Genomic DNA, 16,995 nt, shown 5'->3' with positions numbered 1-16,995 from the left:
TGGGGTGAACATTAGGAATCCAAGAAGGGCTTTTCTTTCTTTCTTTCCTTCTTTTTTCTCCCTTTCTTCCTTTCTTCCCCTCCCTCTTCCTTTCTTCCTCTTCCTCTTCCTCTTCCCTTTTTTCCCATTAACTTTAATGCCCATTGGCAAGCTCGTGTCCTTGATTCCTTTTGATACCTTCCAGTTCATTATGTTCAGGCCCAGAAAAAAAAACCCAGCGAACCTTGTGCTTTTCATAATTATAGTCGCATAGTCACTGGATGCCACTTTAGAAAAGCATTTGACATCCCAGTTATTGGAAAAGGAGGTTTGGAATGAAGTTGAAAGATGAAAAATCTACAGCCTTTTGTGAGATGAGATGGAAATTTGTAATGTTTTTGGTTTTGTCTCCCTACCTTCCAAAGTTAGGTTGTGCATCTTGAGATGTGGTCAATGAAAGCAGTGTAACAGTGACATCTATTGGTCAGATTACTCTAAATTGCATTTGCTGCTACCAGAAGCTTGGGGTCTAAAGGTGTTGCAATGGATTTGTGTGTGTGTGTGTGTGTGTGTGTGTGTGTGTGTGTGTGTGTGTGTTTCAGAGCTTTTATTTATTTAAGTAATCTCTACACCCAGCGTGGGGCTTGAACTCACAACCCTGAGACCAAGAGTCACACACTCCTCTGACCAAGCCAGGCAGGTGCCCCTGAAATGGATTTTGAAACATCTGTGTTTTTTAAAAAAATGTTTATCCGTTTTTTTAAACACATTGGCCAAACTATGTATTTCTGGTTTATTTAATTTTACTTATTTCAATTATGAAAATCATACACAATCCTTTTTGAAAATTTGAACTATGTACTAAAATTGAAAGAAAAGAAATAACCCATAATTTCAGCAGGCAAGGATACCAACTGTTAAAATCTGATAAATTTTCTTTGTATTTTTCAGAGAAAAATATGACTTTTTTTAAATGAGAGATTTTTTTAACCTACAAGCATAGATTTTATATGTTTCCTCCTTTTTTTCTTTCCTTTTTTTCTCTATTAATTACTTTTACATTGCTCATCCATATTGTTACATATCGTTTCTAGATGTATTTTAAATGAATGTTCTACATTCTAATATTCTACCAATATATTCTAAATCTGAAATTTTTTTAAAAATCATTTCTCTATTATTTGATGTTGACGTTGTTTTCAATTGTAGAATAGTCCACAATTTGGAAATAGATGGCACTACCCAACATATAATTTTTCCTATACCTCTTCTCCCACCAATATTAAGGACCATTTCTTTAAGATAAACTTGGGATTATTATTTGTAAATACAAGTAAATTTAGGCTTGTGATTCATATCACTGCCTAAAAAAGGTCTTTTTCCTAAACCAGCCTTTAATGGCTTATATATTTACATATTTATAATATTTATGCATTTATAAATATATATATCATATATGATATAAAATTATATTGGTATATAAATAATTACATAAACATATGATAAAATATATAAATATTCATGTTCCTTAGTTTTCCATTAATTATAATTTTTAAAAATTGGTCTGCTTTCTTTAGATTGTTTTCCACATCAGTGGTTTTTACACCTTGGGCCCTAAGGCTCCTCACCTCCAAGCCCTCTACCCTCTTCAGACAGTACAATTTAACTCCTATGTTTTGTTTATTTTATCATTATTATTTTTTAATGTTGATATTGTAAGTAAGATTTCCATTTGAAGGGGTTCTACTCAGTAAAAGTTTTGATCACCACACCCGCTTGCAAGGAGGTCTTTCCTCTGGGAGGCTTTCAACAGTAAGGTCAGGGAGGCATGTATTGCTGTGTGATACTTGGATCAGTTTTAAATGTTAGACGGGACTACTCTGTTTTCAGTTCTGGAACTGATTTGCAGAATTAGCATCAGGAAGTTGCTTTCCTCAGCCTTTTTCTATAGGTAGGCTGCTTCTCATTAGTATGCAGAGGTGATAGCTAAAACATTTAATTGGTGGGAATTTGACACCCAGAAATCAGAATGGCCACTGGCATTAGGGCTGGAGCTACAATTAAATTCCTTAAGTTCTCTTATGCAGCCATGAATTAATTTTGTTGTTGTTGTTATTGTGTAGAGCCAGAGAGGAAATATTATTTTAGGCTTTGGGGACCATATAGTCTCTGTTGTAACTACTCAATTCTTATGACAAAACAGCCATAGAGAATATGAATGAGTGAGTTTGTGCTCCAATAAATGTTTATAGATGCTGAAATTTGAAATTCAGATAATGTTCACATGTCAAGAAACATTCATCTTTTGATTTTTCCCCCCACCATTTAAAAATAAAAAGATCACTCTTAGCTTATGAGTCATCCAAAAACAGGCGGTGGGTCAGATTTGCAATTTGCCAATCTCTGCTCTAGCCCAAGAGATGGAGATCTCCTTCATTTCCACTCTCAGCTCAACCACTCACCAGCTATGGGATTGTGGGCACTTGCTTACCTTCAGTTTCTTAATCAACTGTGTTTTGACAGAATGGAGAAGAGTAGGAACAGATGAAACAAAGAGTCTTTTAGCTATAATATTAAATTTCCTGATTCTGTTATAGGAGCGTAAGTCAACCCAAGCAATACCAATATGTGGTAAACGGGATTTATGTATTTATTTATTTATTTATTTATTTATTCATTCATATGTTTATTTATTTTTGTGACAGAGAGAGAGAGAGACAGAGAATGAGCGAGGGAGGAGCAGAGAGAGAGGGAGACACAGAATCAGAAGCAGGCTCCAGGTTCTAAGTTGTCAGCACAGAGCCCGACGCGGAGCTCGAACTCACAGACCGCATTATCATGACCTGAGCCGGAGTCAGATGCTCAACCAACTGAGCCACCCGGGCGCCCCAAATGAGAATTATTTAAAGAAAACAAATAGATCTTAATATGCTCAATGAGAAATCTTTGTCCTAATAGGTGGAACCATGTCACAACTCACGTTGCAAGACCAAAATTTGTAGTCTCCTAACTCTATTTGAAGGCTCATAGGACTTTCTGTGTCTCCAGTACTATCCTTCCCTTCTCCCTGAGTTTTATTGATGTATCTTGACATATAATATTGTATAAGTTTCAGGTGTAAAACATAATGATTTGATAGAAGTATAGGGGCGCCTGGGTGGCTCAGTCGGTTAAGCGGCCGACTTTGGCTCAGGTCATGATTTCATGGTCCGTGAGTTCGAGCCCCACGTCGGGCTCTGTGCTGACAGCTCAGAGCCTGGAGCCTGTTTCAGATTCTGTGTCTCCCTCTCTCTCGGCCCCTCCCCTGTTCATGCTCTGTCTCTGTCTGTCTCAAAAATAAATAAACGTTAAAAAAAATTAAAAAAAAAGTATATATTATGAAATTATTACTGTAACAAGTTTCATTAACATCACCTCGCACAGTTGCACATTTTTTTATTTTAAATTAAAAAAAAATTTTAACATTTATTCACTTCTGAGAGACAGAGAGAGACAGAGTGTGAGTGGAAGAGGGGCAGAGAGAGAGGGAGACAGAGAATTGGAAGCAAGCTCCAGGCTCTGAGTTGTCAGCACAGAGCCCGATGTGGGGCTCAAACTCACGAACTGTGAGATCATGACTTGAACCAAACTCGGACGCTTAACTGACTGAGCCACCCAGGTGCCCCAACACATTTTTTTTTCATGCGATGAAAACTTTAAGATCTATTCTCTTTGCAGCTTTCAAATATGCAATACAGTGTTGTTAACTCTAGTCATGATGCTGTACATTACATACTCAGAATTGATTAATCTTTTAACTGGGAGTCTGTACGTTGTGACCACCTTTATCCATTCCCTGCCTCTGGCAATCTGTTCTCTGTTTCTGTGAGTTTGGTTTTTTGTTTTTTTGTTTTTTGTTTTGTTTTTGTTCTGCATATAAGTAAGAACATAAGGTATTTGTCTTTCTGGTCTTATCTCATTTAGCCTAATGCCCTCCAGGCCCATCCTTATTGTCCCATGCCGTGTTCATCTTTTAGTTACTGAACTGTGGGAAAATACAGAGGTTCCTTTGGGGAATGGCAGGAGGGGAGTGAGGCTGGCGTAGAGTAGACACTAGGCAAGCTCAGGGTACCATCTATTTACCAACCAGTATGTATTTCAATGTTAAAACATCCAGTGCTGCTGTCTTAGTGTCACTTGGCTGAATGTCAACCAGACTGCTGTGCAGAGAGGTTCTGTTGGGTGATTATCTTCTAGTCCCGCTTATACAAATTCTGTGGACCATTCTGGTTGGTCTGCGAAACTCCTGAAAGACTAAACTCAACACGCAGTCAGCTCTACTTTTGGGTCATGAGATAGCTTAATATTGTATAGGACATACTTCTAGTGAAAAAATGTTTGTTTTTTTGTCTGAAATTCAAATTTAACTGGTTGTCCTATGTTTTGTTTACTGGATCAAGCAACCCTACGTATCAATTTTGGGGCAGCATCCAAATGCACCAAATGTGTGAATTGCTCTGGTGAATTGCATCTGTATATGATAAAACTTTGGTCATCCCAGAGTGCCCATTTAGAGTATGAACATTACAAAGGTAGCCTTAAAGGGCAGTATCTTATATACCACCAAACTAGGAGCTATCATCAGCCATGTTCCTCAGTTTTTGGTATACCTTGAACCAGATGTGTCAAAGGCAACTGATTATGGACAGACTAGAGAGTAAATGGGGTCTAACTTCTTACAGTGAGTGAAGTTTCTCAAAGATTCCATTTGAGAGGAATGTTCACTGATGAAGTTTTGGGGTGATGGCGGGGTTGAGAGCTGATGGCCAAGAAATAATTCTTAAACACATCTTTGGTGCAAAAAGGTGATTTTATTAAAGCATGGGGACAGGACCCACGGGCAGGAAGAGCTGCCCTGGGGTTGTAAAGAGTGACTAGTCATATACTAAGGAATTGGGGGAGGTAAAGACAAAAGGGAGGCCTCAAGAGGGACTTTGATATGCTAAAGAGGGCTCCTAAAATACCTGAGGCCTTGCTATTGTCAAGCTAAGGTGGTTTTCCTCTAGTAAGGCATTCACTTTAGGATGGTAGGGGGTTCCTGGAGAAATGTTCTACTCTGTATTTGCCTCAAGTATTTGTCAATGGGCTATAGTTTACAAGGAAATTTAATTTTACCTACCATTTCCTTCTTGCCTTTGTTCCCCACATCACTATTGAGGGGAGGGTGACACTAAGGGCTCTAGGAAACTGAGTGTATAGGTTTCTGGAGATTAGGCTCTTGATAAAATTGTCTTTTTCTTGTAATTTCTAAGATATTTGTAAACTGATGGAGACTCACTATGATCTCTATCAGTTAACTCTTTGTTTTCCCCTTTCCTTTGTTCTTGGGCAGCCAGGAGTACCTGAGGAATATCACACGCATCCCACCGTGTGTGTGTGTGTGTGTGTGTGTGTGTGTGTGTGTGTGTGTGGTGGGGGTGCTGTGCTAGCTTGTGCTTGACCCTCAGCTTGCCTTATGGGTTCCCACATCATATCCCCCCTGAGTAATTTTGATCACTAAATCTTTAAGGTTGCTGAAGGTGGAAGGTCTCATCTTCTGTAGCTTCTTCGGGCTGAGTAGGGGCACAGGGATGTCCCTATCTATGGACAATATTGATCATTTGGGGAACATATAGAGAAGTTACAAAAGGCAGAAGCAGCTGAATCCAAGGTGGACGTGTATGAACCTTCTTGAGTAGCAAGGATTATCTGTTGGCTTGAAGTTATTGTAGTGATGGAGTCTTGGCCCTAGGCAGAGACACATGGGAGAAAACAGCAAAATGTAATTGGAATGACAAGAAAGAAACCGCAATAAAAGTACTTTGGTAGTTGACAGAAATGCTCCAGTCCAAGAGTTTAACCAATCATTAAAGGAAAGAGAGAGAGACTGTTTGAAGCACCAATTGGAGTATTCATGTCAGTTAGAAATCCAGAAATATTTGCGTGGTCATCTGGAATGTATACATAGCATTTTGTTTTTATGAGAGTATAAGTTTCCACCTTGTGCAGCAGTTAAAACATCTAATGCCGTCCTATTTTCTATGCATTTGAGTTATTCAGTATTTAGTAATAGAATATGACGTTATTTTGAGAGTCATGTAAGGCCTTAACTGTATAACATGTGGTGTTTAACCATTATATAGACTGTTTTGTTTAGTGAACAATCAGGTAGTTAATAAGGCATTTCTTTTATAGAAACAAGAAAAATATAGGTTAATAGTCTGAGCAAATTACAAACCCAGTGTCTGCCCGTGATAAGATTTTTAGATGTCTGGCTTAAAGCCTCTTCAGATGGAGTGGAAACAGGCAGCAGGAATCAGATGTTTTTGGGTTTGTGCGTTTGTTCTTTTTTTTTTTTTTTTTTTTTTGGTTTGTGATTCAAATGTCTGTGGTGATCCTTTTGAATGGCCCTTTGTAAGAAGGAACAGTAGAAATTGGGGAAAGGAGAATGAAAAAGAAAGGTACAACCATCATAAGAGAAGTATGAGGTCTTCCACACGTTTACAGGAGTAAGAAGGAAGATTAGTTTGCCCATTGGTTTTCTATGAAGGAGGCACAGGAGCCCTGTATTTTAGATACAGGAGCCCATGAAGTGTGCTCCCTAACTTTATTCCCGGGGGAGTACTTAATATGACCCAGTAGGGGCCCTTCCATTTTGGAGTTAAATCCCCTGCTGTGTTAGACTTTCAATCCTTTAAATAAACCAGGTCTTTTGGGTTTATATGGGGTGGGTTTCTAGGAACTGTCCTATCAGGTTTAGGGAGGATATGGTTTGCACAGAGATTTATGAATTAACCTGGTCTTAAGTGAATAATTTAATAAGGCACTATAGTCTTTATCTATTGATAGGTCTGCAGTGAGAAAATAATTTTCATAGACAATTGTTGGGGTGAATCCATCCCATTTTTTAGTTGTTTAATTATATGCCCATGAAGTTTTTTTATTATCCCCACAGAAAAACAAGCACAGAAGTTTGTCTATACGTGAAATATTGTGACACATTTTCCAAAGTTTACCTCACATTGTCTAGTTTAGGCAAACATTTAAAGACAATCAGAACTAGAATTTAACATCTATAAAGGTACATTATTGAGACATCGTTTTTTTCTCTTAAAACCCTCATTACCAGAGATAGCCAAATCAAGACTAATTTGTTTGTAAAACAAGTCCAGTTTTAATAAACTTGGCCTAATTATTTACATAAGGTCAGCAAGAATAGCGACTGATCATATAGATCTTTTACAATTTGCTTTGCTGGAACGCTTTATAAGGAATCTAGATTCAGGCTTTTAGTAGCTTCTCCAGGCCAGAAGCCATGCCAAGTACTTGCCATCAGACGTGACTGCAATACATGAAGATTTGGGCAAATTCCTTTCCATGAGGTCCCCAACATATCATGAGGTTCCTGCACCTGCCAGGAAGTGATACTCTTTACTCATCTGGTAAGGCTGCTGGGACCTCTGTAAGCAAGGTATCAGGCCAACATTTCCAAGGGGCTTTATGGCTCCATGTTTCATAAAGTCAGCCTTAGTTCCTTAGAGCTATATGGTCAGATCTGAGTCTATGCATGACTCTCAAATATGACATTCCAGTCAAAGCCTTGGTAAAATAACCAGTATTTCCAATGGTATCCTGTTACAAGAAGAAGATTCTTATTGAACTCACATAAGTGATTATGATTGCCTTAAAAGAAAGAACACTCACTGAGAGTTTTTTAATTTTAGAGGGTTCAGGTAGAGAGAAATGTTAAATACTCCAGTTTGTTCACAAATGAATACTTCGTCACATTCCTGTATGTCATAGATGAGCAAGCGTTTAGAGAACCAGCAACACTTTAAAACAAAAGTGGCAAAATTATAACCGTGTCCTTCAGTTCATTTAGTCCCATGTTCCTAATTCTTGTTCAGTTTGAAAGCAGCTTTTTAGTTCTGGCAATTCTTACCCATCTTAGTATTGATCTTAAAGGTATTGAATACCTGTATCTGTCATGGAAGTCCTTTTTACAAATCTTGAAGATGAAACACATTTAGTATGAGCATCTGAATAATTATAAATGACAGAAATCTCAGAAATGGACATGGTTAACAATCTGATGAGAGTTCATTCTGATGCAATTGATACAGGAAATTTCATCATCTCTGTGACACCTAACACCTTGATAATCAGAGTATCAAGTGATGACCTTATTACCAAAACATTAAAACTTCAGGAATTGCATTTATATTTGAGCAGTTATAGCATTTACCCAGACAATATACTAAGGTTTACCATTATTTGTTTGACAGTGTTTCCAGAGTAACTTCACATACCAAAGAAGGCCTAATTGGTCAAAAATTCATTTACAATTTAAATCCTGGGAAATTTGTTAAAACCTTAGAAAGTTATAAGGCACATCCTAAATAGATTACAGATCATTACTAATCTTAAAACTTTAAATCATTTGTTTAACCAGAGTGGCAATGAGAGATCCTAAAGGCAAATATGTAGGGTTATATAGTTGTTAGCAAAACTTAGCTCCTTTAACATTGAGAAGTTTTGACTAAGTAATCAAAGGCTTGATAAAGACAAAACAGAAGCTTTGGTTTTCTCAGCAGACAAAAACAACAACAACAACAACAACAACAACCCTTTGTTTACATTTTCTTATCAAGAGCAGATCAATGGTCCAAGAAAACTTTGTCTTTTGAACAGAGAAAAACAGAATCCATTTCAACTTAGTCCGGCCTGACCACACATGAAATTCCTTTCCAAAGAGTTCCCTTCAGGAACCTTCTACAACTTTCCTTGGCCTTCAAATTTTGTCCCAAGCCATTTCTCTCCAAACAACCAGTCTCATTTAGGACAAAATTACTTTCTTTTACCTTCAACAAAACATGTATTTCCATTCCTTCTATCTTTCTTACACATTTTCTACTTTTTTACATAGAGTTGCTTTTATTTCCATCAGTCTTAATTATATTTAGCAGAATTTTAACTCTTAGAGACATTAGTCCTCAGTGAAAACTTAGTAACCAATTGAGAAGCATCAAACCAGAATTGTTTGCATGGCAAATTCATGAATCAATTATCATATTTAAATAGAAATCCCCGTTTATGCCGATCATCAAGTTCAGTTCTTACGCAATTTTCCACACTTCCCTGACATCCAGCTGTCCTCTATATCCACTGTAACATAATGACAAATCTCATAGCATCTCAGATTGCTTCATAAAACTAAAAGAACTTGGCTTGCTCATTGAACTCTTAATGGCTAGTGGAACTGTGACACTCACTTCTCTTTGATCTTGATCCTTACTTTATTGTCCTTATTTCCTCTTTGTCTATTCCAACATGTACTAAATAGTTGTGCATATAAAATTTGGACTCTTGAGAATGTATGGACTTTTAAAGCCTAGGAGAACATGGAATAGAACTGAGTTTTATAAAAATACTGAGAAATTTGTCTAGGAATTGTATTTAAATGAATTGGAAACATTGCAGCGGAAGTATTTTATTTGGTTTCCCTAAAATTCAGGCAATTGCTTTTTTGCCTCCTTTGAATGAATTCCACTTTTTCAGCCTCCCTTTTCTGTCTTGAAACTACAGCTCTAGGGGCGCCTGGGTGGCTGTCGGTTAAGCAGCCGACTTCGGCTCAGGTCATGATCTCGTGGTCCGTAGGTTCGAGCCCCATGTCGGGCTCTGTGCTGACAGCTCAGAGCCTGGAGCCTGTTTCAGATTCTGTGTCTCCCTCTCTCTGACCCTCCCCTGTTCATGCTCTGTCTCTCCCCATCTCAAAAATAAAAAAACGTTAAAAAAATTTAAAAGAAAAAAAAGAAACTACAGCTCTATGTGTACTCACTGGACTGAGTCCTGTGAGCTTCACATGGTCTCTTTAAAGCCTGCTCTCCGGATTCTACATGTATCATTTATGTTTCATGTGTGTATTTCAGAAAAGCATTTTTCTTCTCTCTCCAGGATACACATGGACATTTGTGGTTAAAACGACAATCCCATATGACCCATTTCGAGTTTTAAAGGAAGTACTAGCCTTTGCCTATAGAATGCTCAGGGGACTCCTATGTTAACGTGAGGTTCCAGTGTGTATGGCCTAGTTGTTTTTCTCTTGCCTTTTGATTTTTATAGGCTTTAATTAAGCCATCTTGATTTATTATTACCATTATTTCTAAATTGCATTAAGGACTGCAGCTACTCCATAAATGTCCTGTGTATAACATATATCATAAACTTCCCTCTCCATCTACAGAAAGTAAAAGACCTTGATTCTGGGAGCTGTTAAAACATTCTTTCAGAATATTTCATGATACTTTTTAAAGCATTGAAAGTGACAGTCATGCTGTATATACTTTGGTTTAAATGCCAAATTAAAATGATGTACAAAAAGGAGGCAATAGTGAGTATATGTCATAACTCTGGGAATGTGATTCTTTCACCCACTGATCCCTGCAACTAACCATACTCTACAATGACAGCCACTATTTATCGAATGTCTTTGGTGATGAAGCAAGCACGGGGTTAGGAATATTAGCACATTCAGTTCTTAGTACAGTCCTATGAGTTAAGTATTTTTCCAATTCTATAAATGTAGATACTAGTTCAGAGATGTTAAGGAACTTGCCTCAGTGACACAGCTAGTATGTGATAAGTAATTTTCATATTGAACCCAAACACGTCCCATTTCAAAGCCATAACTCTTGCCCCTCTTCTCTTTGCCCTCCCTTTAACTGTGTTTGAAAAAATAGGATCGTAGCTGTGACAATGCCTACCTTACTTTTTCCTTTGTAATTTTAATGCATTCACACTTGTTTCCATATTTGTCTCTTAAAATGACTAAATTATGAGTATTAACTTAAAGCAATCATCACTGATCAAATCAGGGCTCATAACCTTTGTTTCCCTTCTGTCCTCGGCAAATTCTTTCTAGCTTCAGTAGCCAGTTGGTTCTGGTAATGAGGTGATCTATTTTGCCTCCATTCTGGCTTTTCCATTTGAAGGAGAACTATTACAAATACTATAGTTTGGCTTTATGGTAATGAAAAGAATGAACATTAAGAATCAGATTGATCCAGTTCAAATTCTGGCTTTGCCACTCATTGGTTGTGTAATCTTAGGATTGACCTAATTTCTCTGAACCTCAGTATTAACAGCTATAGCAGTGTCCAGTACAGCAGTCACTAGCTATAGGTGGCAATTAATTAAAGTTAAATAAAATTTAAAATTTAGTTTCTCAGTCACACTAGACACATTTTAAGTGCTCAGAGGCTACCTGTAGCTAGTATCTACTGTTTTGGACACACAGATAGAGATCATTTCCATCACTGCAGAAATTTGCACAGGACAGCATTCATCTATAAAATGGGGTTAATGATACTTTTCATGGAGCTATATAGTAGGGTTAAGGAAGGCACGAGAAACCTTGCATAAAGGTGCCCACTTGGGACAATATAGACCTCCTAAAAAATGCTTGTTCTCTTCCCCTTCTTCTGTCATGCATGCTCTTTTCATCCACCTTCATTTTGTTTTAGGTAAATCCATACCTGCCCTAATTTTTTCTGTTTCCTCATTTAAATATAAAATTATTTAGAAATAATACCTGGATCTTTGGTGTTTGAACTAATATTCTCAAGATAACTTGATAACTTTTACCTAAAAAAAAATGTAAGGAAAAGGCAAAGATACACAGTTATGGCATAGCCAATGGCTATGTAGTTTTACTATTGGGGAAGAAGGAGAGTATAGGCAGGAATAGGTTACCTCTGGTTTATTAGATTCCAGATCTTCACCTAAAAGTGTTATCAAGAGCGACTTTAGCCACAATGAAATGCTTTCTTTATGGACTCCATGCCTTCTGAAGTGATTGTCCATGTGGAGCATAAATATTATTGATTTTGGAAAAGCTCAAAACCTTCACAAACATGTCCCAAGAAATTGTGTACCTTAAAGAATACTCCTTCTCTCCCCTCCCCTCCAGCTTCATGGGTAAATCTTGGCCTTTCCTTTTCCCTCTTACATTATTTTATTTTATCATGGACATTGAATCCATTTCCAGAGAACCTTTAGTACTGTTTGGTGGAATCAGTCTTAGAAATATTTGATAGTAAGACCCTACCCATTTAATGTAATAACTACTTCAGCCTTGATTTGGTATTTGTAAGAGAAAGGAAATTTTAAATGAAGTAACGCCTTTGGAGTCTAATGACTTGGCATACAAGCAAAAGAAGAAAATGGTTAGTGCCCTGCTGGAGTTGACCTGGGTACTTTCCCAGGCCAGCCACTGTCTGGGAGCAGCCCTTCCCCCAAGTGGGCTGAGGTCACAGTGCTTAGGGATCACACTTTTGGGTTTCAGCAACAGCGTGTTATCAATAGACTCTTGAGAAAAGGATTTTCTTGAGAAAATCCAAATTCGTGTGTTTTTGTTTGTTTATTTATTTTTCTGAAATGATTGAGTTGGTTTAACAATCATCTTGGAGCACAGGAAAAGGATTAAAGAGCATGATGAACTTTGTCTCCTACAGTGGCCACCTGGGAGAATTTTAAGGTAATTTACTCCCTTCAGGTAATACAGATGGGAAAAACAATCCAGAGCGTATTGGCCCTAAAACATTCCAAGGAACCCCTTGAAAGAATTTTCTTTGATGCTCTATTCACTCTTGGCACAGATGTGGCATGGGTGGGTGTTGTATTTAGTAGGCCTTTCTATAACAAAGGATCCTGTTCAGACCAAAGGGCCCCTCTGCCCAAGTGCATATTTAGGAGGGAATTGGGTGGGGCAGCTTCCTGCGTGGGCTGTCAGTTCATCAGTAAATACTTGTTTCATATTGGCAAGGCTAAAAAAATCTGTTCGATGCAGGTTGATGGCCCTAAAACAGTTGTTACTTTGCTATGAAAATATATCATACCTATGTGGTACCTACTATGTGCCAGGCATTGATGAGAGTGTCAAACTTATTAGTTCACTTAATGCTCCTAATAACCCATGAAGTAGGTACTTTTCTTATTGCCAGTATGCTGGTGAGGAAGCTGAGGCATAGGTTGCTTGCCCAAGGTCAAGCTTCTTGAAGGAGAAGAGTAGGAGGTAAGCCCAGGACCAAAGGCCAGGATCTTAACTGTGCACCCTGCCCTGGTTCCTGGTCATTGAAAGATCACATCCACACTGCTCTCTCATTTGCTTCCATCCTGACAAGTATGCCCCAGTCTCTCTTTCTGACTTTCAGAGTTTTCTAGTTTGTTACTGACCTTCAACTCATTTTCCCCTGGAGATTTGGTACTGCTCAGTGGAACCAGTCTTAGAAACATTTTACACTAAGACTGCTCAGTGGAAGAAGGCCTTAATCACTGAGACCGGCCCTCGCAATAGGGCAGGTGCAGCCTATTGCTTTTTGGTTTTTAAACAATTAGTAAAAACTGCTGCGGGCCTCTTGTGGGCTGACCCAGAGGGGCTGTTATAAGTTTCGTGTTAGTGGGGAGAGGGAAGGCACACCATGAAGTCGGGGAGGATGCTATGAAGCTGCAATAGAAAGAGAAGCCTAAAGAGGTCTCTGGCTTGGTCTTGTACTTGGTCTCGTGACTCCATTTCCAAGATGTGGAAAGTGAGCATAAGGAGGATGCTGTTCCGGAGGAAGGTAAGCTCATGGGCCAGGGCAGTAGGAAGACCGGAGGTGAACAGGAGTCAGGACACCTCGTTTCCTCTCTTGTTGCTCATGTGAGCAGTGTGAACTGGTGCCAGTTATTTAGCTTCTCTTGATTTCAAATGGCTTCTTCTTTAACACAAGAATGTGGAACGAGTTGATTTCTAGTATTTCTGAAGTCCCGTTCAGCTTCCCAGCAATTTGATTCTACCCACATTCTTTCATAATCCTTAGCTCCTTTCACGGGATGTCATTAGTTTGACAAGTGGCTTTTTTGAGTGCTTGTGATGTCATAATTTCCTCAGATCTCACTGTTTGTATCAGACTTCGTTGAGTAAGTTAAAACACCCTTCCTGGACCAAAAAACCCATCTCTACTCATTACCCCACTCACATCTTTATCCACCACTGCCTGCCTTCCTTCCTTTCCCCAGTCCACTGGTATAAACTTGTCTTCTACAGAAATAGTTTCTCTACCCTTACTTACCTTTAGTAATTTTAACTCCCTTCTACTTTTCTCCAGCAATTGTCACATGAACCTAGTTGAACCACTTTAGAAGCTAGAAGCAATTAGTCATTAAAAACAGGCCCAGAACTTGTAATAAATTGGATAAGAGAAACAGGAGAATCATGTGGCCTGATGCTGTGAAACTGACCTCATTTGCTCTACTTTTCCCTTGCCTTTCTGGGGTTTTATGAGAATGTGGGAGGGAGTTATCTAAACTGAATGATTGGGTGGGGGATTCCAAAGAGTAGAGGGTGGGAGGACTTTAGGAAGTTTTTCTTTTAAGCAACGTCCAATTTCTGCAAATTGACTTAAAAAATGCTTTTTAATGCTGATTCCTCTAACCTTATGAGAGCCAAGAAGGTTGGTTCTACTGACTGGTCTCAGGTGATGTGCCTTTTTGCTGCAACCACCCTTTTAGGCTTATCTCACCAGGTGTCTGTGGGACTGATGTTCTTATTAACTGAGGTACAGTTGCCTTCAGCCTCAGTCTGAGAGGATGGTGAGAAGGGAGAAACATGGACAATTCACTAGTAGTAAATTCTTCACACAAATATATGTTGACTTTTAAAGTAGCTGGGTACCAATTGTTTTTAACAAATAGTTACAAAGAACATCACATGGGTCAAGTGCTAACTGTTTTAACTCGGTTGTCTAAGGTGAATCATTTTATCTGACCTTTTGCACAGGTATAGCTGTTAGAAGGCTTAAGGGCCTTAAGGTTAAAACTGTCAAGGAGCATGAGTTTCCTGTCCCCTTTTAGCTAGACTAAGAATCAAATGGACATGAGACAGATGAACAGGAGAAAATCAGATTTCATTTTGTAAATACAGGGAATCCACACAGACATGTAAATTCCAAAGACAGGCAAAATGAGGTATGTATGTCATCCTAAACTGGGTGGAGGTCTGGGACTTCAAAGAGAAGGAAGGCTATTCACAGGACAACACGAGCAGATGTTTGGAATCTAGAGGTTTATCTTGCCATACAGATGGGTCACTCAGATAAAATTTATCTCTGGTAATAGCCATTATACTGGGAAGAACCCTCAGTTTAGATTTTCCTATGTAGTGAAGAGAAGGGCAAAAAGTTTTTTCTGAGCCTGCAGGATCTTCGTTGCCTTCAACACAAAATAATCTTCATGCCAAAGTGGCCCATCTTGGGGTGGCCTGCCCTTGGCCCCTACAGAACAAAAGAGATTCAGGAGAAAGTCTTGGCTTCTACCGGTTTTGTGTAGTAGGTATTCAATAAGTATTCATCACAGAATAAGACACTGAGATAAATGATGTTGGAGAGAAGTGATTATTTTTCCTCCTGAAAATGTTAAAGCATTAAATAGACTCATTTTTCAAGACCAATCAACCAATTTGCAGGCTTCTTAAAAATCCTAGAACAGAGCGCAGGCAGTAATGTCTCTGACATTGGCCGTAGCAACATTTTTCTAGATAGGTCTCCTGAGGCAAAGGAAATATAAGCAAAAATAAACTATTGGGACTATGTCAAAATAAAAAGCTTCTGCACAGTGATGGAAACAACAACAACATTAAAAGACAATCTACTGAATGGGAGAAGATATTTGCAAATGACCTATCTGATAAAGGTTTGGTATCCAAAATACATAAAGAGCTGATACAACTCAATGCTCAAAAACAAATAATCCAATTAAAAATGGGCAGAAGACCTGAACAAACATTTCTCCAAAGAAGACATCCAGATTACCAACAGACAATGAAAAAATGCTCAACATCACTCATCTTCAGGGAAATGCAAATCAAAAGTACAATGAGATAACAGCTCACACCTTTTTCATTATAGGTAGAATCAACAACACAAGAAAAAATGTTAGCGATGATGTGGAGAAAAACCCTCTTGCACTACTGGTGGGAATGCAAACTGGTGCAGCCACTCTGGAAAATAGTATGGAGGTTCCTCAAAAAGTTAAAAATAGAACTACTCTATGATCCAGAAACTGCTCTACTGGGTGTTTTCCCCCAAAATACAAAAACACTAACTCAAAGGGATACATGTACCCATGTGTTTATTGCAGCATTATTTACAATAGCCAAGATATGGAAGCAGCCCAAGGGTCCATCAGTAGATGAATGGATAAAGAGCTAGAGTGTATTATGCTAAGTGAAATAATTCAGTCAGAGAAAGACAAATACCATAGAGTTTCACCATGTGGAATTTAAGAAACAAAACAAATGAGTAAAGGAAAGCAAGAGAGACAAGCCAAGAAATAGACTCTTAACTATAGAGAACAAACTGACGGTTACCAGAGGGAAGTTGGGTGTGAGGATTAAAAAATGTATTTATCATGATGAAAATAAAACGATTTAAAAATTTTGCAGGCTTCTTATTTGAACATTATGGTCAAACATTTTTTTGATTTCTTAAATCACCAGCAATAGTCACATTTCTAATGGTCTGAGAGTCAATATTCAAACATCTATTTGAAATACCATGCTGCTCTCTCTTACTTCTCTTTATTATTTAGATGGTAACTGCTTGCTTTCACTTAGAATTGTTTTAGGTCCAGGGGCACCTGGGTGGCTCAGTCGGTTAAGCAACCAACTTCAGCTCAGGTCATGATCTCACAGCCCGTGAGTTTGAGCCCCGTGTTGGGCTCTGTGCTGACAGCTCAGAGCCTGGAGCCTGCTTCAGATTCTGTGTCTCCTTCTCTGCCCCTTCCCTGCTTGTGCTCTCTTTCTCTCAAACATAGATCAACATAAAAAAAGAATTGTCTTAGGTCCACTGGTTGCTATTCAAACTGAGTCTCACCTATTTACCTTCATGTGTCATGAAAGTGGAGGGCTGGGGTTTTCTTCATCCTTATATCCCTGGAGCCTGGTATGTAGTTGGTGCTTAA

General features: G+C 38.4%; 1 protein-coding gene across 12 annotated transcripts in view; it reads left to right on the top strand.

Annotated features, from left to right (window-relative positions):
* FMN1 (formin 1) overlaps positions 1 to 16,995 on the top strand; it is a 432,271-nt gene that overhangs the window by 115,942 nt on the left and 299,334 nt on the right. The window lies entirely within an intron of this gene.

Source organism: Panthera leo, chromosome B3, assembly GCF_018350215.1.
Source record: "Panthera leo isolate Ple1 chromosome B3, P.leo_Ple1_pat1.1, whole genome shotgun sequence".
Lineage (NCBI taxonomy): Eukaryota > Metazoa > Chordata > Mammalia > Carnivora > Felidae > Panthera > Panthera leo.
Note: the sequence above shows the minus strand (reverse complement) of the source record. Positions and strands in the feature narration are given on the sequence as shown.